This window comes from Piliocolobus tephrosceles, chromosome 2 (genome assembly GCF_002776525.5).
Source record: "Piliocolobus tephrosceles isolate RC106 chromosome 2, ASM277652v3, whole genome shotgun sequence".
In the NCBI taxonomy this organism is placed as follows: domain Eukaryota; kingdom Metazoa; phylum Chordata; class Mammalia; order Primates; family Cercopithecidae; genus Piliocolobus; species Piliocolobus tephrosceles.
Genome location: NC_045435.1, coordinates 150,114,928 through 150,141,536, shown reverse-complemented (window position 1 = coordinate 150,141,536; position 26,609 = coordinate 150,114,928). Strand labels below are relative to the sequence as shown.

Genomic DNA, 26,609 nt, shown 5'->3' with positions numbered 1-26,609 from the left:
ATAAACAGATCACAAGAAGGACCCACCTCAAAAAGTTCACTAGTAATTACCAATTAATACACATTTCTTACCAAAACAAAGGCCCTAAATGAGATAAGCATCTTCAAGCCACCATCCCATGTACTCCTCTAACTTTGTACATGGCTTATTCATCATATGCTGATAGAACAATCTTGTTACACATGATCCTGGCCTATTGCTCCTCCTGGTTGTCTGATTAGTGTCCAAAAATAGGGTGAAACGCTGAGTTATTTATAATCTAAGCCTCTTTGTACAAATTTTGATAAATGTTTTCTAGTGACTAGGTGGCCACCAATATCCTCCATACTACTACTTTTCAAAACATGCCCCACTCTAAGGAATATATTTTATATCACAAACCCATTCACATACACATGTAACTGAAAAAAAATTTTATAGTAACCACCTTTACACTTACTATGCACAGTGCACTTCATATTTCTACTTTTTTTTTTAATCCTGATAGCATGAAGTATCTCACAAACCACAAACCTACACTAGAATACTGCTCTAGAATTCAACTCCTACTAAGGGAGTGCTGAAATGACAGCAGTGTTTTTCCTTCCTCTTCTCCATACTGAAGTAGGAAGTTAATAAGACAAGATACGAAGCGGGAAGGTGAAGGTGCCCTCCAACACATTTGGAGAGCTGGCCCCAAAGGTCTGACTACTGCTCTGGCCACTAGCTTAGCAACAGCCAGCACCCTATTTATCCTACTCCCTCCTTTTCTTTCTCTTCCCACCCACTAGCATATTCCCAAAGGTTTTTCCTAAAAGAAAATGGCTCTTGGGGATTATTGTTATGAATGGACCTGTTTTTATTGGTTTGTTATTATTGTGAAATATATAACATAAAATTTACCATTGTGGCCAGGCGTGGTGGCTCACGCCTGTAATCCCAGCACTTTGGGAGGCGGAAGCAGGTGGATCACGAGGTCAGGAGATCCAGACCAACCTGGCTAACATGGTGAAACTCCGTCTCTACTAAAAATACAAAAAAATCAGCTGGGCATGGTGGCAGGCACCTGTAGTCCCAGCTACTCAGGAGGTTGAGGCAGGAGAATGCTGTGAACCCTGGAGGCGGAGCTTACAGTGAGCCGAGATCACGACAGTGCACTCCAGCCTGGACGGCAGAGGGAGACACCTGTCTCAAAAAAATAAAATAAAATAAAATAAAATAATTTACCATTGTAACCATTTTTAATTGAAGTACATTCACAATGCTGTATCATCTGTCTATTTTCAGAACTTTCATCATTCCAAACAGAAACTCTGCCCCAATTAAACAATCATTCCCCAATGCTCCTCCTCCAGCCCATGGTAATCTTTAATTGATTTTTATAATACCATTTAATAAACATATACAAAATAAGTAAAAACAGAATAATAAAACCCTATAGACAGATGACCCAGACTCAAAAATTATCAAATTTTGCTATCTTCAACTGTCCCATACCTATTTCACTACTACACACCGAAAACATACAAAAAGTACAAGTTCTTCTTACATAATCCCAATGTCATTATCTCAACAATATCAATAATTCCTTGGTATCATCGAATATTGAAATTTTAAAAATAAAATCAACTAAATTACAAAAAAAGATTTGCTTCCACTAAAGTTTTCATTGATCCTCTCAATACTGCAGTAATTTATAGTTTCTTATATAAACTTTTTTATAAAGGATAATGGCTATTTAAGACAAAAAAGACTACAATGTTTCAAATGAAAGCTTACCATGAACTAATAACACTGGTCACCATACACACTGACAAACCATTAAGGAGAGACTGCAGTATTACGTATTTTTCCACTACAAACCTAGAATGTTATTTAGTATCTCAAAAATGAAAGGTTTCTCAGCAGAGCACCACAAAAGTCACCCAGTAAAACCTGTTAGCATATTATTTATTTCCCATAAGCAATCATGACTATGTCCGGTATTTTTTTTAAATACACTATTAGATAAACTTAAAAACCTAGATTTCTTTTGTTTAACCTCAGTTTTCTTAATAGTATACAGAATGTGAAGACATGATTACACTATACACAAAAATCCCGTTGGTTCTGCAGAAAGGTCAGACTACAGCACTGAAGAGATACATGAATAAACTCTACTTAACAAACAATAGTAGTAACTGCTATTCCTATGAGGACTGCCTTTGATACACAAAAGTTTAAGTTTGACATAATAAAATCAAAAAATATCATTTTCAAAAGATAAAATTAGAGGACATAAAACAGAGGCTCACTCAAACTTAACCTATAATTTTTCACATAGTACATTCACTAGTTAATAAGAAATTACCAGTCTGTGTTATATAAACAACCAAAGCTCAAAATATGAAATATAAAGCCACATGTAAACAAGAAAATAATCTACATGTGTTTTATACAGTGTCTTTTCTAATCCTATGTATTTTTACTAATGCAAAATATATCAACTTAGAAAGTATAATCCTAACATTCTTTAAAGTTTGTGATTATAAGGGATTACCTCCAAGATCAAAACCAGCACTGCATGAATACTAATATCACATGATCCAACTACACAAAAATTTGCTCTGCTCAAGTTGTGCATCATGAGTGTCTAAAGTAAATCAAGAAAATTGAAACACTTAAGATGTTTAACAGGAAATATTTGTGTATGTGTGTATTTAGATAAAGCCGTGTCACTCTTTTTACCCAAACCACTTTCAAGTATTTGATTGAAGATGCTACAACTTCTTAAAAGATAAATCAAGAAATGGCTGCTTTGTTTTCAATGTCTCTGTAACCTGAAAAAAAATTGAAAAGCTACAAATGTAACACATTTGTGTAGCCAACATTTTTTAAATTATATCAAGTTTCAAAGATAAAAACCTCAGCATTGTCTCAATGATATTCTTAAATTTCATTATAATAAAAAATATGGTTTAAAAATGCAATCAGCGAATACATTCTACTTAGTCATCATTATTCAATGAGAGAAAAAAATGGCTAAATGTTGAGTAAAGAATAAAAAAACTCGAAAATAATTTGCAAGGTGTACAAGTAATTCTACATCATAAAACACTGTAGGTTGGGCGTGGTGGATCACACCTATAATTCCAGCACTTTGGGAAGGCAAGACAGGAGGACTGCTTGAGCCCAGGAGTTTGAGACCAGCTTGGGCAACATAGGGAGATCCTGTCTCTAAAAAAATTTTTTTTAGGTAACTGGGCATGATGGCACATACCTGTGGTCCCAGCTATTTGAGAGGATCAGTTGAGTGGGGAGGATCTCCTGAGCCTGGAAATCAAGGCTGTATTTAGCAGTGATAGCGCCACTACCCTCTAGCCTAGGCAACAGAGTGAGACTTTCTTTTATTTCTTTTTGGGTTTTTTTTGTTTTGTTTGTTTTGTTTTTTTTTGCTTTTTTTGAGATGAAGTCTCGCTCTGTCACCCAGGCTAGAGTGCAGTGGCACAATCTTGGTTCATTGTAACCTCCACCTCTCGGGTTCAAGCGATTCTCCTGCCTCAGTCTCCCAAATAGCTGGGATTACAGGCGTGCACTACAACGCCTGAGTAATTTTTGTATTTTTTAGTAGAGACGGGTTTTGCTATGTTGACCAGGCTGGTCTTGAACTCCTGACCTCAAGTGATCCACCTGCCTCAGCTTCCCAAAGTGCTGGGACTACAGGCATGAGAAACCGCACCCAGCCGAGACTGTTTCAAAAACAAACCAAAAAAAAATTATATTCATGTCTCAACTATAAACTATAAAAAGAAAAATCTAGGTCTATCAAATATTTTATAGAAATAAGTATTCTTAATTTAAACAGTAATTAGAGTTCTCTGATGGCTGTTATCCTAAATTATTGCAGGTCAATACATTTACCTTTGGAAAACAAAAGTGTAATGTGTCTAGTACATAGTTTATAACCTTTTTATTAACTGAATTAATAAAAAAAAAATTCAGGTTTACCATAAGTTAACTGTCAACATGAACTTCAACATCAAGAGACAGAAAAGAGTGTGTGAGAGCGCGTGTGTGTGTGTGCACATGTGTGTGTGTGTGTGTGGCTGGCAATCGGCAATCTTTTTAACTTGTTACATAAAGTCACTGATTTCATCTTGCCTTCATACCACCGCCTCTCTCATAAGTGTCATGAAGAATGTGAAGCTGTGAGCCCGGCTGGTGAAAGCTGCAGTGAGCCGAGATTGTGCCACTACGCTCTAGCCTGGGATAATAATAATAACAATGTGGCTGGGCGCGGTGGCTCATGTCTGTAATCCTAGCACTTTGGGAGGCCGAAGTGGGCAGATTCCCTGAGCTCGGGAATTCGAGACCAGCCTGAGCAACATGGCAAGACTCCATCTCTACTAAAAATACAAAAATTAGCTGGGCGGTAGTGGCACATGCCTGTAATCCCAGCTACTGGGGAGGCTGAGGTACAAGAATTGCTTGAAACCAGGAGGCAGCGGTTGCAGTAAGCCGAGATCACGCCATTGCACTCCAGCCTGGGCAACAGAGCAAGATTCTGTCTCAAAAAAATTAATCAATTAACTAATAGTAATAATAATGTAAAGTTGCCTGACCTGGGAGCAATACACACAACCAACGTTATGGAAAACTAACCATCAAATCAACAGGTAAAGCCTTATTCCGACATTTTCTTGTCTTCAAAAAAAAATGTATCATTACTATCAATGTCCTTAACTCTTCAATATTAAAAGTATCATCAATTATTTTATATTACTTGTACTATTTCAACTTCCTTGCCAGATTTAATTAACACTTCTATTTTACTCAGTACAAGTATGCCTTATACAAAATGCTTGGGACCGGAAGTGTTTTAGATGTTTTTTTTTCAAATTTTCGAATATTTGCATATACATAATGAGATACCCTGGAGATGGGACCCAAGTATAAAGATAAAATTCATTTATGTTTATTTACACCTTAGATACACAGCCTTAAGGTAATTTTACACAATATTTTGTGCACAAAACAAAGTTCTCACTGTGATTCATCACAGGTCAGGTTTGATATTTCCCACCTCTGGTGTCATATCTGTACTCAAAAAGTTTTGGATTTTGGATCATTTCAGATTTCAATTTTTCAGAAGCTCAACCTCTAGTAACAATTTTTAAGTTGCCACATATTGGGAACCCACTAGGAGTCATACACTGTCCTCAGTGCTTTTTACAAACATAACTGCAATACGCCCACAATACACCTGCAAGGTAGTCGTTATTCCTATTTTACAAATGAGAAAACTAAGTCTCAGAAGGGTTGTCACTTGATCAGGACTGCATTACTAAGTGGTGGAGCCAGATTCCAATCCAGATCCATTTAACTTTAAGGTCTGTTTGCTCTTCCCACTATCCTAGGCTGTCCCTTATACAAACCTTGTTCATGGATGAAAAACACAACTCCCACTATTTTTTTCCCCAGAAATGTATTTGGGACTGGGGCAGTGAGAGTAAAGTAATTTCCAGGACTAATTTTTGCAAATAGCAGAACACAGTTTTCTCCAAATGTGGTTTGCATTTTACCATTTCAAATATGAATATTAAGAATTACATTATTGGGGTGAAATTGGTCATTGAGTACAAAAAATAGTTCTAAAGAAAGAGTAAGACCTACTATTTGATAGCACAACTATTATTAACCATATTATTGCCTAGGGTGACTAGACAATAATAAAAATGGTACATTCTAAAGTAACTAAAAGTGTCATTTGATTATTTGTAACACAAAGAATACATGCTTCAGGAGATGGATATCCATTCTCTATGTGTGATTACTTCACACTGCATGCTTGAACCAAAACATCTCACGTACCCCATAAATATATACACCTACTACATACCCATGAAAATTAAAAAATTTAAAAATAACCAAAAAAGTAAAAATAAAAAAATACATTATTAATACAGCAAGACTTCAAAACATCCATTAATCACACCACAAAAGATTTCCTACAAAAATATTGATGATTCTGAACAGAGTAAAGATCTAAAAGTTGGAGTAATATATTGGTAAAAGTACTGCCAAACAGTATCTGTGTGTACTAAGTATAAACAATAATTTTCTAAGAATAAAATAATTATGTGAAGCTCAGAATTGCTTATACAGCTTGCCCTTGAACAACATGAGTTTGAACTGTGCCAGTACACTCGTGGATTTTTTCAAAACATACATTTAAAAAAAATTTTGGAGATTCACAACAATTTGAAAAAATTCAGATGAACCACACAGCCTACAAATATCAAAATTAATGCATAAAATACATGTAGATATGAGTCTATGTGTTAACCAACTGTTTATATTATCAGTAGGGCTCGCAGTAAACGGTAAGCTATTAGTAGTTAAGTTTGAGGGAGTCAAAAGTTATAAGTGGATTTTCAACTGCACAGGGAGTGGGCACCCTTAACTCCTATATTGTTCAAGGATCAACTACATTAGAATACTTCATTATAATACTAGAACCAATCAGAAAATATTTCTATCTATACATGTTCTCTTTAAAATCAGAGAATATTTTCCAATTCTATCTGAAAATGTCTATTTCACTATTTTACCCTTATTGCTGAAATATATTTTCATCAGGTATAGAAATCCAGATTGGCTTTTTTTTTTTTTTTTTTTTTTGAGACGAATTCTCTCTCACTCTGTTATCCAGGCTGGACTGCAGCAGCACAATCACAACTCACTGCAGCCTCACTGGGCTCAAGCAATCCTCCAGCCTCAGTTTCCCAACTGGCTGTGCCTATGGTCTGAGCGGGGACCAACCACCAGCACATGCCACCACGCTCGTCTAGTTTTTTTTAAAGTATTTGCAGAGATAGGGTCTGACTATGTTGTCCAGGTTGGTCTCAAACTCCTGGGCCCAAGCAATTCTCCCACCTCAGTCTCCCAAAGTGCTGGGGTTAACAGGTGTGAGCCCCCACACCCAGTCCAGATTGGCAAATTTTTGTCCAGCACGTTGAGATACCACTCCACCATTTCCTGGCTTCCATTTTCGCCCCTGTATAGTCAGCTATCATTGTAACTGCCTCAGCTCTTTTGAAGGTAATCTTTTATTCTCTGGCAACTTTTAAGATATTTTCTTTGTTATTGATGTTCTTCATTTTACTATGATGTCTCTAGATGCATATTTTCTTTAAGCTATTCTGCTTGCAGCTCTCTCAGCTTCTCAAATTTGTCGTGGTGCTTTTTATCAGCTCTGAAACATTTTCAACTACTACCTCATCAAATCTTGTCTACTCCTTTCCCATTATTTTTCCCTTCTGCTCTTGGAAAACTAATGAAAGAAGTGTCACACTTTCTCATTTTATGTAATATGTGTATGTGTGTGTTTACATATATCTTACCCTCTTTCTTTTTGCCCATTTCCTTCTCTGTGATACATTCTGGATAATTTCTTCACTCATATATCCAGGTCATTGAGTATTTCTTTCTTTAGTTGTATCCAATCTGCTGTTAACTACACCCAGCTTTTTCATTATAGTTATTACTGCATTTTTCACTTGTAGAGGTTTCACTGTTCAGGTCTTTTTCAAATGTGTTAAGTTTCCTGTTCCCAGCAGATATTTTTCCACCAATAAATACAGCTGTTTTATAATCTGTGTCTGATATTTCCAGTATCCAAACTTTTTAAGGGTCTATTTCTGTCCGTTGTTTTTGCTGCCTCTTACTCATCGTATCATGTTTCCTTGTATGCTTGGTTATAATTTACTGTGAACTAATTCTATGGAAAATTCCCTGAAGCCTAAAATTAAAATGTATTCTGAGAGGATTTTCATTTCTTTCTGTGAGGCATCTAAAACCCCTTTAAGTCACAGCTTGAGGGGTTTTTTGGTACCAGGCAAAGTAAAATTTGAACTGCAAATCCAAGAGAGAGAAGGCCAGTTGTTATAACGACTTAGGAATGAAGAAGTATTTTTTTTCTAGGTCCAAGGCAACTTTTCTTGCAGCCTCCTGTGGGCAAGAGCACAGGAGGGGTTTAAATTTTGGTTCACCCATACTCTATAGGCATGGCTCTTTGGAGCCTCAGTTTTATAGGGAAGGAATTTCTTATTAGACTCCCCACCTTGGGCCAACCTGGGCTTCAATTTCTATATCCTGTGCCTTGTGAGGCCTTCAAAAGCAAAATAAAATCTCCTCAGAATGTGGCAAATGTCCTCAGAAGAAAAGTAGTCTTTAATATTCTGCTTCTCGCCCTGAATTCCTGCTTTCATATAGATTCAGTCCTGGTAATTTGTTTTTTAATTTTAGGTTCAGGGGTACATGGGCACGTCTGTCATATACGTAAACTGCGTGTCACAGGGGTTTGGTGTGCAGATTATTTCATTACCTAGGTAATAAACACAGTACCCAATAGGTACTTTTATAATCATCTCCCTCCTCCTCCCATCCTCAACCCTCAAGTCGGCCCTAACGTCTGTTGTTCCCTTCTTTGTGTCCATGTATACACAATGTGTAACTCCCACTTACAAGTGAGAACATGTAGTATCTGGTTTTCTGTTCCTGCATTAGTTCACTTGGGACAATGGCTTCCAGCTTCACCCATGTTGTTACAATAGACATAATCTCATTCTTTTTTATGGCTGCATGGTATTCCTCGGTGTGTATGTACATTTTCTTAATCCAGTCTATCGCTGATGGGCATTTGATTCCATGTCTTTGCGGTCGTGAATAGTGCTGCAATGAACATACATATGCATGTGTCTTTATGATAGAAAAATTTATATTTCTTTGGGCATATATCCAATAATGGGGTTGCTGGGTCAAATGATACCTCTATTTTAAGTGGAGAAATCACCACACTACTTTTCCACAATGGCTAAACTAATTTACATTCCCACCACTTTTTTTTTTTTTTTTTTTGAGAGGGAGTCTCGCTCTGTCACCCAGGCTGGAGTGCAGTGGCCGGATATCAGCTCACTGCAAACTCCGCCTCCCGGGTTTAGGCCATTCTCCTGCCTCAGCCTCCCGAGTAGCTGGGACTACAGGCGCCCGCCACCTCGCCCGGCTGGTTTTTTGTATTTTTTTAGTAGAGGCGGAGTTTCACCGTGTTGGCCAGGATGGTCTCGATCTCCTGACCTCGTGATCCGCCCCTCTCGGCCTCCCAAAGTGCTGGGATTACAGGCTTGAGCCACCGCGCCCGGCCACCACCAGTTTTTAAGCATTCCTTATTCTCTAAAACCTCACCAGCTTGTTATTTTCTGACTTTTTAGTAATAGTCATTGTTGACTGGTGTGAGATGGTATCCCGTTATGGGTGTGATTTGCATTTCCCTAATGATTAATGATATTGAGCATTTATTCATATGCTTATGGCTGCACATGCATGTCTTCTTTTGAAAAGTGTCTGTTCATGTTCTTTGCTCAATTTTTAATGAGGTTGTTTGATTTTTGCTTGTTCAACTGCTTAAGTTCCTTATAGATTCTGGATATTATACCTTTGTTGGATGGATAGTTTACAAATATTTCCCCCCATTCTGTAGGTTGTCTGTTTACTCTGTTCATGATTTCTTTTGCTGCTATGCACGTTAGCTCTGAAAGAATAAACCTTTTAAATATATTTTATTCTTCTCTTCTAGTTGTTTTCAGAAAATTACTTTGTCCATGTAAACAAGTTGACCATATTACCTTGTTTTCTATTTCAAAGGGTTTCATATTTTTACATTTTAATCACTAAAAGTTTCATTTTGTGGAACTACGTAACACTGACACAGCAAAGAATAACCTATTTACTCAACTTGATTCCACCAATACTGTCCAGAATAGAATGTTACCAAATCTAACAGATCAATCATATTACACAGCTACTATTAGATAGTAAGATTCTGAAATTAAGTCTTCAAATAGAAATATGTATAAAGGCTGTGGAATATAGTGATCTACCGATTCCCCCTCCCCCACTAGCAATACTTAAAATGTACAAAAATTGGCTGGGCGCAGGGGCTCACAGCTGTAATCCCAGCACTTTGGGAGGCCAAGGCAGGTGGATCACAAGGTCAGGTGTTCGAGACCAGCCTGGCCAAGATGGTGAAACCCCATCTCTACTAAAAATACAAAAATTAGCCGGGCACGGTGGCACATGCCTATAATACCAGCTACTTAGGAGGCTGAGACAGGAGAATCGCTTGAACCTGGGAGGCGGAGGTTGCAATGAACCAAGATCACGCCACTGCACTCTAGCCTGGGTGACAGAGTGAGACACCGTCTCAAAAAAAAAAAAAAAGTACAAAAATTAAGTATTTGAAACAACTGGAAGCTTAGCCAGAGTGGTGAAAGGATGACAAATAAAGGAGAACTGAGTTCAACCTTGTTTCTGCCAAGAAACAGAGTCCTAAACAACAGTAACAAAAGCTGAAATCACCAAAAAGGGAGAAATAACCTGAACATTTATTAAACTGTAATCGTCCACAAATCTACATGAAATAAATGATTTTTTTGAGAAAAAATATGAATTACCAAAATTGATCCAAGGAATGAGAGAAATCTAACACATAAATAACCAAGGAAGCTAAGAGAATAAACAAAGGACTACTCCACAAAAAGCACCAGGCCTACACAAATAGGTGAGTTATTTCAATCACATGCTATTTAAACTGTTCCAGAGCACAGAGAAAGGATATTATTTTGATGAAACCAGTATAATAGTGATGTTAAACCTCACAAAGAGAACACATAAATAGAACTGCATGCCTATTTCACTTATGAATGACTATGGCTACAAACATCCAAAGGAGTATTAACAAGTAGAAATCCACACTATATTAGAAAGTAATATATGACAAATGTTCACTACAAGAACATAAGAATATTTTGATACTAGAAAAATCAGTTAATGTAATTCACCATATTGGAAGGACAAAGGTTGGAAAATATAACTATGTCAAGAGAAACCAAAAAAGGTATTTGATAACAGTCAACATCCATACCTTACAGAAAATTATGTTATATGTGATTTTAAAGAGCACACAAACGCATACCCACACACCCTAACCAAAGTCTGCACAATGCTTAATGGAGCATTATTTGAAACATTACTATTAACATCAGGCATCAAACAAGGAACCTGGTTGCCATCACTATTAATTAAAATTATTCTGAAAGTGGTAGCCAAAGGAATTAGAGAAGCCAACAAAATAAAAAGCCATAAATATTAGAAAGGAACAGGGAACATTCACCAATATTTGTAGGTATTTTCTACCTAGAAAACAAAAGAGAATCAACTGAAAATCTATCAAAAATCATGAAAGTAAACATGTGAGAGCAACCAAAAAAAATTCAGAAAGAGAATAATGAGGGAAGTCTAGTCCTATTTAGATATTATAATGTACTAAGAGCTACAGGAACTTGTTACTGATACATATAGAGACAAACGGCTCGATGGAATAAATTCAAGATTGCAGAGACAGATCCAAGAACATATGGGCATTCTGAATTTAATAAAGGTGGTGCTTTAAATCTGTGGGAAAAAGGTAACTTAATAAATGATGCTGCAAAAGCTGTCAAGCCATTTGAAAAAAAAATAAATTTGGTTCCTTTCTCTGTACACAGAAAAAATATTTTCAAACAGGTCAAAGACTTATACATAAAAATATGAAACCATAAAAATGTAGTATCAATCAAGTGTTAACAGTTTTATAATTTTGGAATAGGGAAAGTCTTTTCAACATTATCCCAAAACCAAAAACCATAAAGAAGAGGAGTAATATATGAGACTACATAAAAATGTAACAGTTCTTAATAAGAATGTTTAAAATATATAGCAAATTTAAAAACAATGTTGGGAATACTTCCAATATACAATAGGCAAAGAGTTAAAGATACAATACTCAAAGAGCACCTGAAAATCAATAAGAAAAAAAGTGAACACTCCCCAAAATACAGAGCTCAAACAGGCAATAAAGAAAGAAAAATAAAAGCAATCCATCAATTTTTGCCAACAGACTAACCAAAAACAATGACTTACAATACCCTCTGGTGGCAATGTCCTAAACAAATTAGTTCTCTCCTGCACTAAAAGCTGAGGTATAAATTATCTTTCTATAAGGCAGTTTTGCAGTTAAGTACCAAAATTTCTATTACACATACCCTCTGATACACTAATCTCAACTCCAGAAATACGCTTAGGGTAATCAGTGTATGAGGATTTGTGAAAGATGAAACTTGAAAAAAAAAAAAAAAAAAAACAGAACACAACACTGATTAAGTTACATGCTCAATTAAAATGTAAAAATTAGGAAACTGGGTCAGGTGCAGTGACTCACGCCTATAATCCCAGCACTTTGGAAGGCCAAGGCGGACAGATCACGAGGTCAGGACATCGAGACCATCCTGGCTAACACGGTGAAACCCCATCTCTACTAAAGATACAAAAAATCAGCCAGGCATTATGGCACGTGCCTGTAGTCCCAGCTCTTTGGGAGGCTGACGCAGGAGAATCACTTGAATCCGTGAGGCAGAGGTTGCAGTGAGCCAAGATCACACCACTGCACTCCAACCAGGAAGACAGAGCAAGACAGTCTCAAAAACAAACAAACAAACTTAGGAAATAATCTGAATAATTACAGAAATAAAGAACATTAAGTAAAATTGTTCAAGAAAAGTGAGAACAAGGGTCACTTTTTAAAATTGTACTTAATGTTGGTCAGGCATGGTGGCTCACGCCTGTAATCCCAGCACTTTGGGAGGCCAAGGCAGGCAAATCACCTGAGGTCAGGAGTTCGAGAACAGCCTGGACAACATGGTGAAACCCCATCTCTACTAAAAATACAAAAAAATTACTCGGGCGTGGTGGCAGGCACCTGTAATCCCAGCTACTCAGGAGGCTGAGGCAGGAGAATCGCTTGAACCCAAGAGGCAGAGAGGTTGCAGTGAGCCAAGAATGCGCCATTGCACTCCAGCCTAGACAACAAGAGTGAAACTCCATCTCAAAAAAAAAAAAAAATTATACTTCATGTTGTACTTTGATTCTTGGGAAGATGAAAGTATAGACAGGAATTAATTCATTCCACAATTTTTGTAGTTTCATTTTTTGTATTTTAAGTTTGTGTAGCAAATTAAGTATAACTGAAAATTCTTTGTCATTTTCTCTATCAACAGATGGAGTTTAATTTTCTTCCTCTTCAATCTGGGCTGACTCTTTGTCTTCTTAGCCAACAGAATACAGCAGAAGTAATGCTCTATCAGCTCCCATCCTAGTCTCTTGAAATGCTTGTTCTCAGGGCACTCCTTCTTAGAACCTACCAGTCATGGCCAGGCCACAGGAAAAGGCCTCATTTAGTACCTCTGGTAAATAGCCCTAGCTGAGCTCCTGGAGAGCAGCCAGCATAAACTGCCAGCTACGTAAGTGAGCCATTTGGAAGTAGAAAATCTAACCCCCATTGAGCTGACACCATATGAAACAAAGATAAACTATCCCCAAAGAGTCCTATAAAAATCAAAAAATCATGAGTAAATAAATATTACCGTTGCTTTAAGCTGCAAAGTTTTGAAGCCATTTGTCACAGAGCAGTTAACAACCAGAACAGCCTCTTATTTACTGCTGTATTTTTAATACAGAACAGTACCTGGTATGGGACATCTATTTTTAACAAGCACACCACCGAAAGTATGAAAGTAAAGATGTTATACATGGCCCTGGTACTCACAGAGCAGTCAAAAGCAAGACACAGACTAATGAGTAAAAAAGTAATTATAATTCATAATAAATATTATAATTCATAATTCATAATATTTATGTATTATGAGTAATACATAAATATTATAGTATAGAGTATTTGGCCAAACAGGCAGAGCACAACACAGACTTGGTAGTAGAAAGAAGCTTCCTGGAATAGTGGCATTTAAGCTAAGACCTCACAAAGTAAGTAAGATAAAGGGACAGAAAAACTACTCCATGCCCAAGGCAAGCAAAAACATGAACAGTTCCAAAATCAAAGAATTTCAGTACTTTTTACTTTTAAACAAAATCACACAACATAAGGGAGGCAAAAGAGGGGGTCATGAGGCTGGGTGCAGTGACTCACGCCTGTAATACCAGCACTTTGGGAGGCCGAGGCAGGTGGATCACGAGGTCAAGAGATTGAGACCATCCTCGCCAACATGGTGAAATCCCATCTGTACTAAAAATACAAAAATTTTCTGGGCATGGTGGCGCACGCCTGTAGTCCCAGCTACTCTACTCAGGAGGCTGAGGCAGGAGAATTGCTTGAACCTGGGAGGCAGAGGTTGTAGTGAGCTGAGATTGCACCACTGCACTCCAACCTGGCGACAAAGCGAGACTCTGTCTCATTAAAAAAAAAGGGGGGGGGGGGGGGGAGTCATGAAACTGGAAAGAGGCAATGGAGAATATCGGGTTTTAAGCCACAGAATAAGAGAATCATGAGAGCTTAAAAAGATTACCAACCTGGCTGCAGGGACACCAGTCAGAAGACCTTAGGGAAACAAAGGCGAGAGATGATGGGGACCTGAACTAGAGAAGACATAGGAGGGATGACGACACAATGGGTTCAAATCCACAGGCTTGAGTTTGATGCCTGTACATGAGGATGTGGAGAATGGAGTAAAATGTGTCTGCCAGGTTTCTGGCTTGAATAACTAGTGAGATGGCAGTGCTGAGATAAAAAACAAAATTTAATTTAATTTAAAAACACACACACACACTTGTAAAGATTTTTTGTAAAAGAAGAAGGTAAATTCTGTTGCAGACATACTAAACTGAGTTCCCTGTGGGCCATTAAGAAGTGGAGTTATCCAGTGGGCAATCAGATACACAGATCTGAAAGTTCAGGGAGGAAATCAGGTAGGAGGTCTAAGACAACAGACTCTTCGGGCCAGGCACGGTGGCTCAGGCCTGTAATCTCAGCACTTTGGGAGGCCAAGGTAAGTGGATCACCTGAGATCAGGAGTTCAAGAACAGCCTGACCAATAGAGATGGCGACCAGAAGAGATGGCAAAACCCCATCTCTACTAAAGATACAAAAATTTGCCAGGCTTGGTGGCATTCACCTGTAATCCCAGTTACTCAGGAGGCTGAGACAGGAGAATGGGAGGCTGCAGTAAGATCGCACCACTGCACTCCAATCTGGGTGACAGAGTGAGACTCTGTCTCAAAAAAATAAATAAGTAAATAAATAAATAAATAAAATTTTAAAAAATATATATAATTATCTGACCATTTGTCTTTATGAAGTATCTGTCTCTCCCTTCATTAACATTCATTAATGTTTCCATATCAGTAGTTTCATGTTATAAGGAAACCCAACTTTAACCAATACTTTGCCACACGCTTTGCAAGGTGGAATACATGATTGCCACTGGTCAAGAAATTTTGTAGTAGTTTTGTGACAAGATGGGGACATTAGGGGAACTGATCAGGGCCACTTCCCATACTGGTGGAAAGCATGTAGTACTCCTGATCAAAGTAGAAAGGAGGTAAGGAGCAATTTTCTGAAAGAAAGGAGACAAGGTATATCTGGAGAATAAACAGGAAGCCAGAAAGTTCAGTAAGAGGGCAGAGTCAAAGGAGTCCAGAGAGATTACCACGAAGCAGAAAGGGGGCCAGAGAAAGAAGAGTTCATACTAGGTGCTTCCCCATTCCTACCTCTCCCGTTCTGTCCTACCTTCACTGCATCCGGGTCTATGTATCACTTCCCAATGACTTCTATTAACCTCAGTTCTGACAACTACTAAATGTGGCTTAGGGAACTTTAAGTAGTCCATGGCAGGAACATAGCTTGATGAGACAACTCACCATAAGGATCTTACCAGAAGAAAATCACGAGACATGATTTTGCATAGTCTGAGCTCACAGTCTGAGTAGGGATGAGTCTGTCAGTTTTCTCTTTTAATTTACGCTAAACCACACAGAAAAAAATCTTCAAGTTCTAAGGAAATAAAAGTGCAGGGTAATCACTTGGGGGGGTGAAGCCAGACAACAATAATTATAAAGGAAGAGAGCTATGTATGTTACCAGGAATCTTTTATCTTTTGACATAAAAGTAGAATCACAAAACTTCTGAGCTAGAAGTGTCCTTAGAGATCATTTGGTAGAGTGATTTTCCAGATATTTTAAAATGCTTTTGAGAGCTGAGTAGATAAAATACACAGGTACCATATCAAAACATTATATTTCAAGTCAATAAAATTAAGAAAAATCATTCTAGCACCATTTCCGTCAGTCAAAATTAATCATGAAAAAACCCTTACAAAAAAATGGCTGGCTCCAGATAGTATGATTATGTACCTGAAAAACCTAAGAGAATTAACTAAAAAGTCATTATAATAAATAAGAGATTCAAAAAGTGACTGGTTACACAATAAATATACAAAAGAAGTTAAAAAGTCTTCTATTTACCAGCAATAGTGAGATTAAGAAAATACAATAGCATTAAAGAAAGAAAATGGGTTCCAGCATGGGCAACAGTGCAAGACCCTGCCTCAAAAAAATGAAAAGTAAAGATGGGCAGATCTTTTGACCCAGCAATTGTATTCACAATTTCTCGCAAGTATTAATGCATAGGCACGACAGGATATTAGCTATAATAATGTCCAGTGTAACACTATTTGTCATAAAGATTGAAAGAAATCTAAGTATCTAAAGATGAAGGACTACTTATGGTACATTCATACAATGTATTTTTTAATATACTATATATAAACCTTTATAAATGTTTTATATACCTACATATATATGTGGAGGGGGGAGGGGGAGACAAATCCCATTTATAAAAATAAAAGATAAAATACTGTGAGACAATAGAAGACCCAATAGTAAAGTTTCTGACATCCACAGAAAAAGATATCATTCATTAAACAGTATTGAGGAAATTGGTTAATCAAAAGCTTAAAATGTTTTGGACCCTCTACCTCATACTATACAACTAAACATGTTCTGGAATAACTGCAAAACCAAAAATAGAAAATGAAAGAATGAAAATAGTTGAAAAAATAAAATTAATCACTATGTAAACATAAGGTAGGAAAAGCCCATCTACACAAGGTACCTAAAGGAAGAACAAGACTTAGCTACATAAAATGTTAAAACCTGTAAGGGAAGAGAAGGAAGTATAAAGTCAAACCTGAATAAAGCTGTTTAACAAAATGATAATCCCAATAATGGCAAGTAAAAGGTCTCTCTAATGGCTTTGTTGTAAAGGGTAAACTGGCATAATCTTTTTGGTGGGCAATTTGGCCATGTATAACAAAACTGTTAAAGATGGGCATCCCAGGCATGGTGGCTCACAAATATAATCCAAACACTTTGGGAGGCCGATGTGGGAGGATAGCTTGAGCCCCAACGTTTGAGACCAGCCTGGGCAACACAGGGAGACATGGTCTCTATGACAAAAAAAAAAAATTTAATTAGCTGGGTATGGTGGCATATGCCTGTGGTCCCAGCTACTCAGGAGGCTGAGGTGGGAGGATCACTTGAGCCCAGGAGCTCAAGGATGCAGTGAACCGTGATCGTGCCACTGCATTCCAGCCTGGGCAACAGAGCAAGACCTTGTCTTAAGAAATAAAAATGAAAAATAAAGATGAGCAGATCTTTTGACCCAGCAATTCCACCCACAATTTCTCCTAAATAAATAATGCATAGGCACAGACGGATATTAGCTATAATAATGTTCAATGTAGCACTATTTGTAATAAAGAATGAAAGAAATCTAGGTGTCTAAGAATGGAGGACTACTTATGGTACACTCACACAATGAAATAGTATGGGGCCACTAAAAGTTAAATGGAAAACTAATGACATGAGTAATATCATAAAATATTAGGTGAAAAACAACTGCAAACAACAAAATCGCTGAATTCATTTCAATTTATTTAAAACGGTATATGAGGCTGCAATGAGGTGTAATTGTTACGGGTGGGTCTTTGTTCTCAGAGTTCCCAAGATGGTGGTGGGCCACTCCCAAGATGGTGGCGGCCACTCCCAAGATGACAGCAAGCCTTTTGTTCTCTGACCTGGGGTTCCCTGGCCTCATGAATTCCCAGGAATGGAACCCTGGGCCATGCGGTGAGTGTTTTAGCTCTATTAGAAGCCATGGGTCACAGAAGAGAACTGTGGAACCCAGCAACTAGTGTTCAGCTCAGTTAGGTCGAACCTGGGCATTTGGCCATGCAGGAACAATGGCGAGTCTTTAGCTCGATCAGGAGCAGCAATGGGCGCCATGCTGGATCAGGAGCACAGCTGGGCACCCTGTCGGATCCAGAGGCCTGGAAGTTGGAGGTGGGTCTGCCATGGCGGCAAACAGCAGTGGTGGACGGCGAGCGAAAGCTCAGCTCAAGTGGTAACAAACACAGACCAGAAGACTGTGCAGTGGCAAGATTTAATAAAGTGAAAACAGCTCCCATACAAGGTAGGGGACCCAAAGGGGTTTATATGCCTGGGTTTATATCCCGATCATTGTCCCTCCCCCTGTGTTCTCAGGCAATATATAATTTTACTATTTCTTTACCTCCTGCTGTGGCCTAATTTGCATTTTAGTGAGCCCTCTTTACTACCCAATTGGTTGGGTGTGAGCTGAGTTACAAGCCCCACGTTTAAAGGCAGGTGTGGTCATCTTCCCCAGCTAGGCTTAGGAATTCTTTCAAGGTCTAGGAAATCCAGCTAGTCCTCTCTCTCATAATCATACCACTGCACTCCAGCCTGGGTAACAGGGTGCGACCTTTCCTCTAAAAAATAAAATTTAGTAAAATTACAATTTAAAAAGTAGATCTATAGGTACACACAAACTTGCACACACACATACCACAGGATAAAGAGATTTAAATTAACCCCAACCTTAGAGAAATGAAGGTGGGTGAGGAGGCAACTTGACCCAAATCTTCCTAAGTTACCCCATCTATTTCTAAAAATGAACACTCTTACCATAAGACTCTTGTTCCTCATGGAAGTAAAAGGAGCCTAGTTTAATGAATATGCAGTAGACAAAGATGGAAATAGTGGCACCACCTTTCCATCTCCTATCAACTCCACGTCTCCAACCTTGTTCCCCAAGCTCCACCAGGGAGCCAAGGCAATCAAACCACTATCCCATCCCAGGATGGCAAGAGACGTCATGCTAAGAACTCCTCTAGAACTTCTGCCAGGTAGCTGCTGGACACCTCCAAAGTCTCAATATAAAGTCAAAACACTTCCCAGAGGCCTGGCGCGGTGGCTCATGCCTGTAATCCCAGCACTCCAGGAAGCTGAGGCAGGAGGATCACCTGATTCAGGAGTTTGAGACCAGCCTGGCCAACATGGTGAAACCCTGTCTCTACTAAAAATACAAAAAAATTAGCCAGGCTTGGTGGCGCGCATCTGTAGTCCCAGCTACTCTGGAGGCTGAGGCAGGAGAATCACTGGAACCCAGGAGGCAGAAGGTGCAGTGAGTAGAGATCGCCACTGCACTCCAGCCTGGGTGACAGAGACTCCGTCTCAATTTAAAAAAACAAACAAAGCACTTTGGGAGGCCAAGGCGGGCGGATCACAAGGTCAGGAGATCGAGACCATCCTGGCTAACACGGTGAAACCCCATCTCTACTAAAAATACCAAAAAATTAGCCAGGCGCGGTGGCGGGCGCCTGTAGCCCCAGCTACTTGGAAGGCAGAGGCAGGAGAATGGCGTGAACCCAGGAAGCAGAGCTTGCAGTGAGCCGAGATCGTGCCACTGCACTCCAGCCTGGACGACAAAGCGAGACTCTTTGTCTCCAAAAAAAAAAAAAAAAAAAAAAAACACTTCCCACCAGTTGTGGGAAACTCTAAAGGGGTTGATTCTGATCCCCACTTACCAGCAAACTGAATGCATACCTCTGCAGCCAGTTCCTAAGATACGTGTTCATTCCAATTCCCATCAGGTGGGGGCTGTTTATCTCTGATGTATCTTCCCCATGGTGCTTATGTCAGAAGTGGGGGCTTACTTCTCACTGGTCTAGTTATTCTGAAGACTCACCAATTAGAAGTGGGAATCTAAGTACTTTTGGTTCAACCTTTTTATCTTACTTAGGGACAAAAAGTTTAGTAGCATCAGAAGATAAAACACTCCTGCTTAACCAATGTGTGTTACTCAGCTTTCTAAAGTAATACTTGTGATACAAAACTGACTTTCATTTTGCAGTATCTCTCAAGGCAAGAGAGGCCTAAAGAGAACCTTAAGAAATTCCTGGTCAGGCGCGGTGGCTCAAGCCTGTAAGCCCAGCACTTTGGGAGGCCGAGAGGGGTGGATCACGAGGTCAGGAGATCGAGACCATCCTGGCTAACATGGTGAAACGCCATCTCCACTAAAAAATACAAAAAAAAAACTAGCCGGGCGAGGTGGCGGGCGCCTGTAGTCCCAGCTACTCGGGAGGCTGAGGCAGGAGAATGGCGTAAACCCGGGAGGCAGAGCTTGCAGTGAGCTGAGATCCGGCCATTGCACTCCAGCCTGGGCGACAGAGTGAGACTTCGTCTCAAAGAAAGAAAGAAAGAAAAGAAATTCCCAACAGTGCAGGTAATTATTTTTCATCATTTGTTTTTATAAAATTTCCACAATAGACATTACTTTCTATAGTGGGGGAGAGGGGGCTCTTTTTTCTAATGGCAGGCTAACCTAACATACTGTGATTACTGGATCTAATACATGCATTCACTGCAGAATTTTCTTTAGACATATGTACACAATTAGTCTTCCATAAAGTATCATAAAATTACATTCAATCCATCTTAAAAAGTCAATCACTCTTCTTCATGTAGCCTTCATGACTAGCAAAAAAGTAAAGGTAAACACTCTTGTCTTAACAAAAAACTATAACATGTAATTATCTGTAATGCCTATTTCAAAACTTTTAAGACTATTTTGTTCCAAAAAAAAAAAAACCCTCCAGTTAACATCTTTTCCAGACAACTGAGTTAAGAAAACAGTAAATCTGCAGTTACTAAATATTTTCATGGAGTTAGCCACAGAAACCACATGCAGCACTGGACAATGACTGAATGACATTATCTGTAGATGTTTTTCATCCAAACTAATGGATATTCGGGAAAAAAAGGTGATCCTGTACTAGGCTTCGGAACACTACCCTTGAAAGATTTTAACAAGTCCTTTCACACCACCACCAAATACATGTTGCTTTCTACAGCCCTACTTCCTTGTTTTGAAAGATCTGCGCTGTCAAACTATATTTATTTGCATTTAATTCTCCAAAGGGATAACAGCATTACTATACCAATTTTGTATTTCCATCCAAAATGTACAAACTCTGCTTTCTTGGCCCATACAGTCTTATCCCAAATAAACTGTATAATCTCCAAAGATATAGTCAGTCTTGATTATACAGATACGATCTACCATATTGTAGATTATTCACAGTAACTATCACTTACATGATAGCATTAAGGGCTTTAAACACACACACACACACACACACTCTCTCTCTCTCTCTCTCTCTCTAATTCTCAAAGTTACTATTATTTTCCCCATTTTAAAGACGAGAAAAAGTGATGCACTGTGAGACTAACTAGCTGACCAGCATTATAACATATATCATAATCATATAGAATTTGTAAAAATATTAAAATTATTAATAGCTGAAAATACCAGTTAGAAGGCTTCCATCATTTGGATATGCAACAAATGCTTCCCTGGGTTAACCGTAAGTAATGACTTGGCCATTCAGCTGTGAGGCCCAGTAAGCATGGCAGAGCTGGTAAGGCCATGCAGCCCACAACACAGCATCAGGGTAAGAAATAAAAAAGCCAGCAAGTGGGCATGCAGCAAGGGTTTCAACTCTATCCGAACATTCCAAAAGAATAAGAGAGAATTTAGGACAATCTTAAACCTCTGATAATAACCTCTGACCCTCTTTTTATCCCTCAATTTATATGTTTAATGTTACTAAATCACTGCACAGGAATTATTTTTAAATGTTTACATAACATTTGTAGAATAATAAACATTTTCCTAAACACTTCACAGGTTTCCAAGAAAGCATTTACACTGAGATTTGTTGTTACACTGACATCCTTCCCAAACTCACCATTATTCTAGTAATAGAGAATTGATGCTACTAGAAGCAGCCCCCAAGTCCTCTCCGTCAAATGATCTCCCTCCCCTCTCCCAGCTCTTCCACTGCTGACCATCCCACCACGCTGACTTCACATTTCTCAAGTTCTGGTACACACACTGTACACACTGCCATTCCAATGATCTACCCAGTTGAGAGAAATGTCTCAGGATCAGGTGGACAAGCACCACTTCTCAGACTGCTGCTAACAGGACAAACTTCCAGTGGTTTGAGACAAAAAGGGGGTTAAGAGAAGGGATTATATATTCATTTTTAAATGAAACACAAATTATTCAACTTAAAAGATCATCTTTTATTCCGGGGTTGTCCTTACTTTTTCAGTATTAAAATGTGATAATGACCAATGCTTCATTTTCTGTATCGTCCTCACTGGCCAAATAAAAAGTTAGAAACCCCCGGTAACAGACACTAAATCTACTATGTATATATGTAGGGTGGAGGACAAGTCCAGGCAGGAAATAAAGGAATAAAAAACTTTCAGAGGAAGTAGGTACTTTTACATGTAACAGTGACTACTGGTCCAGTGAACAAGTGCAAGCAAAATGAAACCGCAAATTTCAATATCTTACTCAGAAAAGATTACAAGCACTGAGATGGATGACAAATTTGACTTTTAAAATGAAAGCAGGCCAAGTGCGGCCTGGCGTGATCCTGGTGGATCACGTCTGTAATCCCAGCACTTTGGGAGGCTGAGGCAGGCAGATCACTTGAGGTCAGGAGTTCAAGACCAGCCTGGCCAATATGGTGAAACCCCGTCTCTACTAAAAATACAAAAATTAGCCGGGCATGGCGGCGGGCGCCTGTAATCCCAGCTCCTGAGGACACTGAGGCAGGAGAATCGCTTGAATCTGGGAGGTGGAGGTTGCAGTGAGCTGAGATCGCGCCATTGCACTCTAGCCTGGACAAGAGCGAAACTCCTTTTCAAAAAGAAAAAAGTAGGCCGAGCACAGTGGCTCACACACCTGTAATCCCAGCACCTTGGGAGGCCGAGGCAGACACATCACTTGAGGTCAGGAGGTTGATACCAGCCTGACCAACATGGTGAAACTCCTCCATCTCTACTAAAAAAAAAAAAAAAAAAAAAAAAACACACACACACAAAATAAAATTAGTCGGGAGTGGTGGCAGGCGGCTATAATCCTGGCTACCTGGGAGGCTGAGGCAGGAGAACTGTTTGAAGCCACGAGGGAGAGGTGGCAGTGAGCCGAGATTGCGCCACTGCACCACTGCACTCCATCCTGAGCGATAGAGCGAGAGTCCATCTCAAAAAAAAAAAAAAGAGTCAAGTTATGTAAAGCACTTAGAACAGTATCCAGCACTTAGTAAGTGCTTCAGAAGTACTATCATAAATATCAAAGGACTGGAATGAAAATTATAAAAATTCTGGTACTAAAAACTTCCACAGAGTTATTTAGAAGTACAACTTCTGCTCAGTCATCATTGGAGTATAAATAAAAAGGAAAAAAGTACAACCAATTTTCCATAAAGTGCATGAAGTTCTGTGTGACATTTCCAGACTTTTTAATTTGAATGAGAAAAAATCACATTAGAAAAAACCTGAATCCAGTTAGAACACCCACTGTAAGACTCTCGATTGTTTGCACATTTGCTTCCAAAGCTCAGGAATGCACTACTCAACTGAGGACGCATCTGAGAGCACACACCCAATACTTCACCAATGAAAGAAACTTTCATCTCAGCTGTACACTCAGAGACCAGGATTCCTCGCCTACATATTGATAAAACCCAACGACGCATAGCTGAGCAAGTCTTTCACCTAATAGCACACCAAGCTTCTACTGGAAAATTCACACACCAAGTGATGCAGTCACCACACAGCATGCAGACACTGTATTTGCACTCTTTCTGTCCCCTCCCCTGGGATCCCGACTCAGCCTGCTCACTCTGAAAGCTTTCTCAGTTCATCCTGCCATTTGCCCCTTCTCCCAAGCCACCTCTACACCCGGGGGTGAATCATTAAAAAGAACATGTTTATTGACAAATACATCACTTTATTTGCACACAAGTTATCCACTTCCTTGCTACTCAAAGATAGTCCCTTGTCCAGCAGCACGTTATTAGAAATGCACAATATCAAAACGTACCATAGGCCTACTGAACCAGAAAATGCATTTTTTAATAAAAGCCCCAAGAGATTCCTACCCACATTAAGGTTTGAGTGTTCTGTGATACTGCAGATAGCTGTACAAATTAAAAATTCTCAAGTTTACAAATGAATTCAGAGATATGGTATGAAAAGTACCAAGACATAGAATCTCAAAACCCCACAGAAAAACCAATATATAAATGAATTTCTTTGCCACCGATAGCAAAGGTTTATTTTTCAACAATACCTGTAATTTATTGCTTCCTGCTTTAAGTATTTTGTACAAGAGCACAACACTTACAAAGGTTTACAAAAGAATTACTGGGTCTAGAAATTCCAGTGCAATCTGCTCCAAACGTATGAAACTTGCATGTTAAAATCTTAGGATTTTGTCCAATTCAGAGCTGACAAATGAACTCTTTCCAGAAAGTTATTATTCAAACAAAAAAAAAAAAATCTACAGGATGTTAACTTTAAACACAGATTATACAATTCCTGTAACTAAAACGAGTAACTAGTATCGAACAAATTCTAGGTCACTTGTAGAATCGAATCTTGTATTGAAGGTCTGTGTCTGTTTTTCCAGGAAAAGTCGGGGTGGGGACCGGGATTTGCCCTCCCTGCGAAGTTTGTTTTTTTGATCTTTTTTTTTCCCCTCATCCTGAAAGACCTCACTTTCTAACGTGTGAATAAACTTAAGTCGTACTAAATCCAGGTCACGATTCCTTTCCTCAAAAGTGAAGTTAAGACTTCTCTCTTCTAAACACTGTATTTTTTAAGGTTTGAGCATTCCGTGCCCGCTTCGCTTCCGGCCAGGGAGGGAAGCGTGCGTCCCGGGGCCCAAACGAACAGGGAAATTTATTAAGTAGGAAGTTGAGCACTAGTCCAGCCGCCAGGCCCTGCCTTTACTGCAGCTGGCCTTCCAGTCTAGACCCCGACCTCCTGGGGCAGGGAAGGCAAGTAGGCGACAAGCAGCTACCCCGCCCAGCTCGCCATGCCCGCCCGGGAGCTGACGGGTCCACCCCTCCCGCCATCCACCCCCTACGCTGACTCCCAGGCGCACAAACGGGGGGCGGTGCGGCAACCGGTCCGCCGCGGCGGCGGCATCCTCAGGCCCTCCCGTGAGGCGGCGGCGGCTGCAGCAGCGGCGCAAGGGGAGGCGAAACGCGTCCTGAGGCTGAGTGGGAGGCCGGGGCGGGAGCGAGTGCATGTGGGGCTGCACTGGAGGAAGGCGGAGGCGTTCAGAGGGCTTGGGCTTTTTTACGATCATCATCATCATTATTTTGTTTTACCTGTGGCGCAGAAGGGCTCCCCAGCTCCTATTCCCTGAATCCTCCTCCTCCTCCCCTCCTCTTTCTCTCTCTCTCTCCCTCAGTCTGCCAGGCGCTCGCGGAAGCGGCCGGGCCCGGCCCGACCTGAAAGAGAACGGGGCGGGAGGGGGTGGCGGCGGTGACCAGCGGCCACGTGACCACGCTCGCGCCGTAACGGCGGCCGCCTCCTGCCGCGCGCCCTCCTCGCGCTCCACCTCTAATAACCCCGCAGCCCGCGCGCCTGGGAAGCTCGTGCGCAGGCGCCCGCCCGGGACCTGAAGTCTGCGCGCGAGCGCAACGCGCTCGCTCTCGGATCCGGGTTTCTGGGGCCCGCGAGGCGCGAGACGCGAGTAGGTGGAGAGTGAGCCGCGGGAAGAGCTCTCCTTGGCTGAGCCGGCAGGCTGCTGAGCGCATGCGCCTGAGCGCTTTTACCCCTCCCTTCTCTCCCTGTTTCCAACCGGTGCGCGGCTGGAGGCTGGGAACCACCTCCTGGGTCTTAGTCAGAGGTTCACATCCAACAACTACCTTCCCAGGGTTGGACTGAGAAAGGGAGCAGAAGGTCCCAGGGACTCTCCTGAGATCCTGGCTGTCCTGCCAAGGAATTTATATTTCCTTGCCACAGGTAAATGGCCTTCCATTCCACATTTTTCTGTAACTGAGTAGGCTTCTAACTCAGCTCATCTGTCACTTTCTCCGTGAAACTTACCCCTCTCTACTTTAGAGGAGTCACTAGCACTTTGTGCAGACCTACCTTGTAGTACAACCCATAGAAAGATAAAGGTTAGGAGTTATTTTTTCACAAACCCACAATACTAGACTGTGGCTTCTATCTTGGACAGGGTCTTGAGTGTTGTATCTCCCTAAAGGTCTGATGACTGTCAGAACACAGGTAATGTCTAAAACGTTGTATCGTTGCCCTTGGCCTCTGCATAATCATGATTTAAGATCCCCTTTAACTCAAGCACGCGGGAAGCTGGTGTTTGTTTCCCCAATATGAAAGCCTTTAAATCGTAATGCTAATTAGAGTGGTAAATGCTTCACTTAGTAAAAGAGATTTATGGTATTTTATTAGCTTATCTTCACAAAGAACTCCAACGAAGATCGATACTGTTTAGTCCAGAAAAGGAAACCAAG

General features: G+C 40.0%; 1 protein-coding gene across 15 annotated transcripts in view; it reads right to left on the bottom strand.

Moving 5' to 3' along the window:
• Positions 1–25,722, bottom strand: part of TBC1D5 (TBC1 domain family member 5) — a 606,671-nt gene extending 580,949 nt beyond the window's left edge. For 10 of the 15 annotated variants that reach the window (XM_023207336.1, XM_023207339.1, XM_023207341.1 and 7 more), the window contains exon 1: positions 25,458–25,722. The gene's annotated coding sequence lies outside the window, so the exon portion shown is untranslated. The remainder of the gene's footprint in view (positions 1–25,457) is intronic. The other 5 variants (XM_023207329.2, XM_023207332.2, XM_023207333.2 and 2 more) reach the window with 2 other exon arrangements.
• Positions 25,723–26,609: the final 887 nt, after the last annotated feature.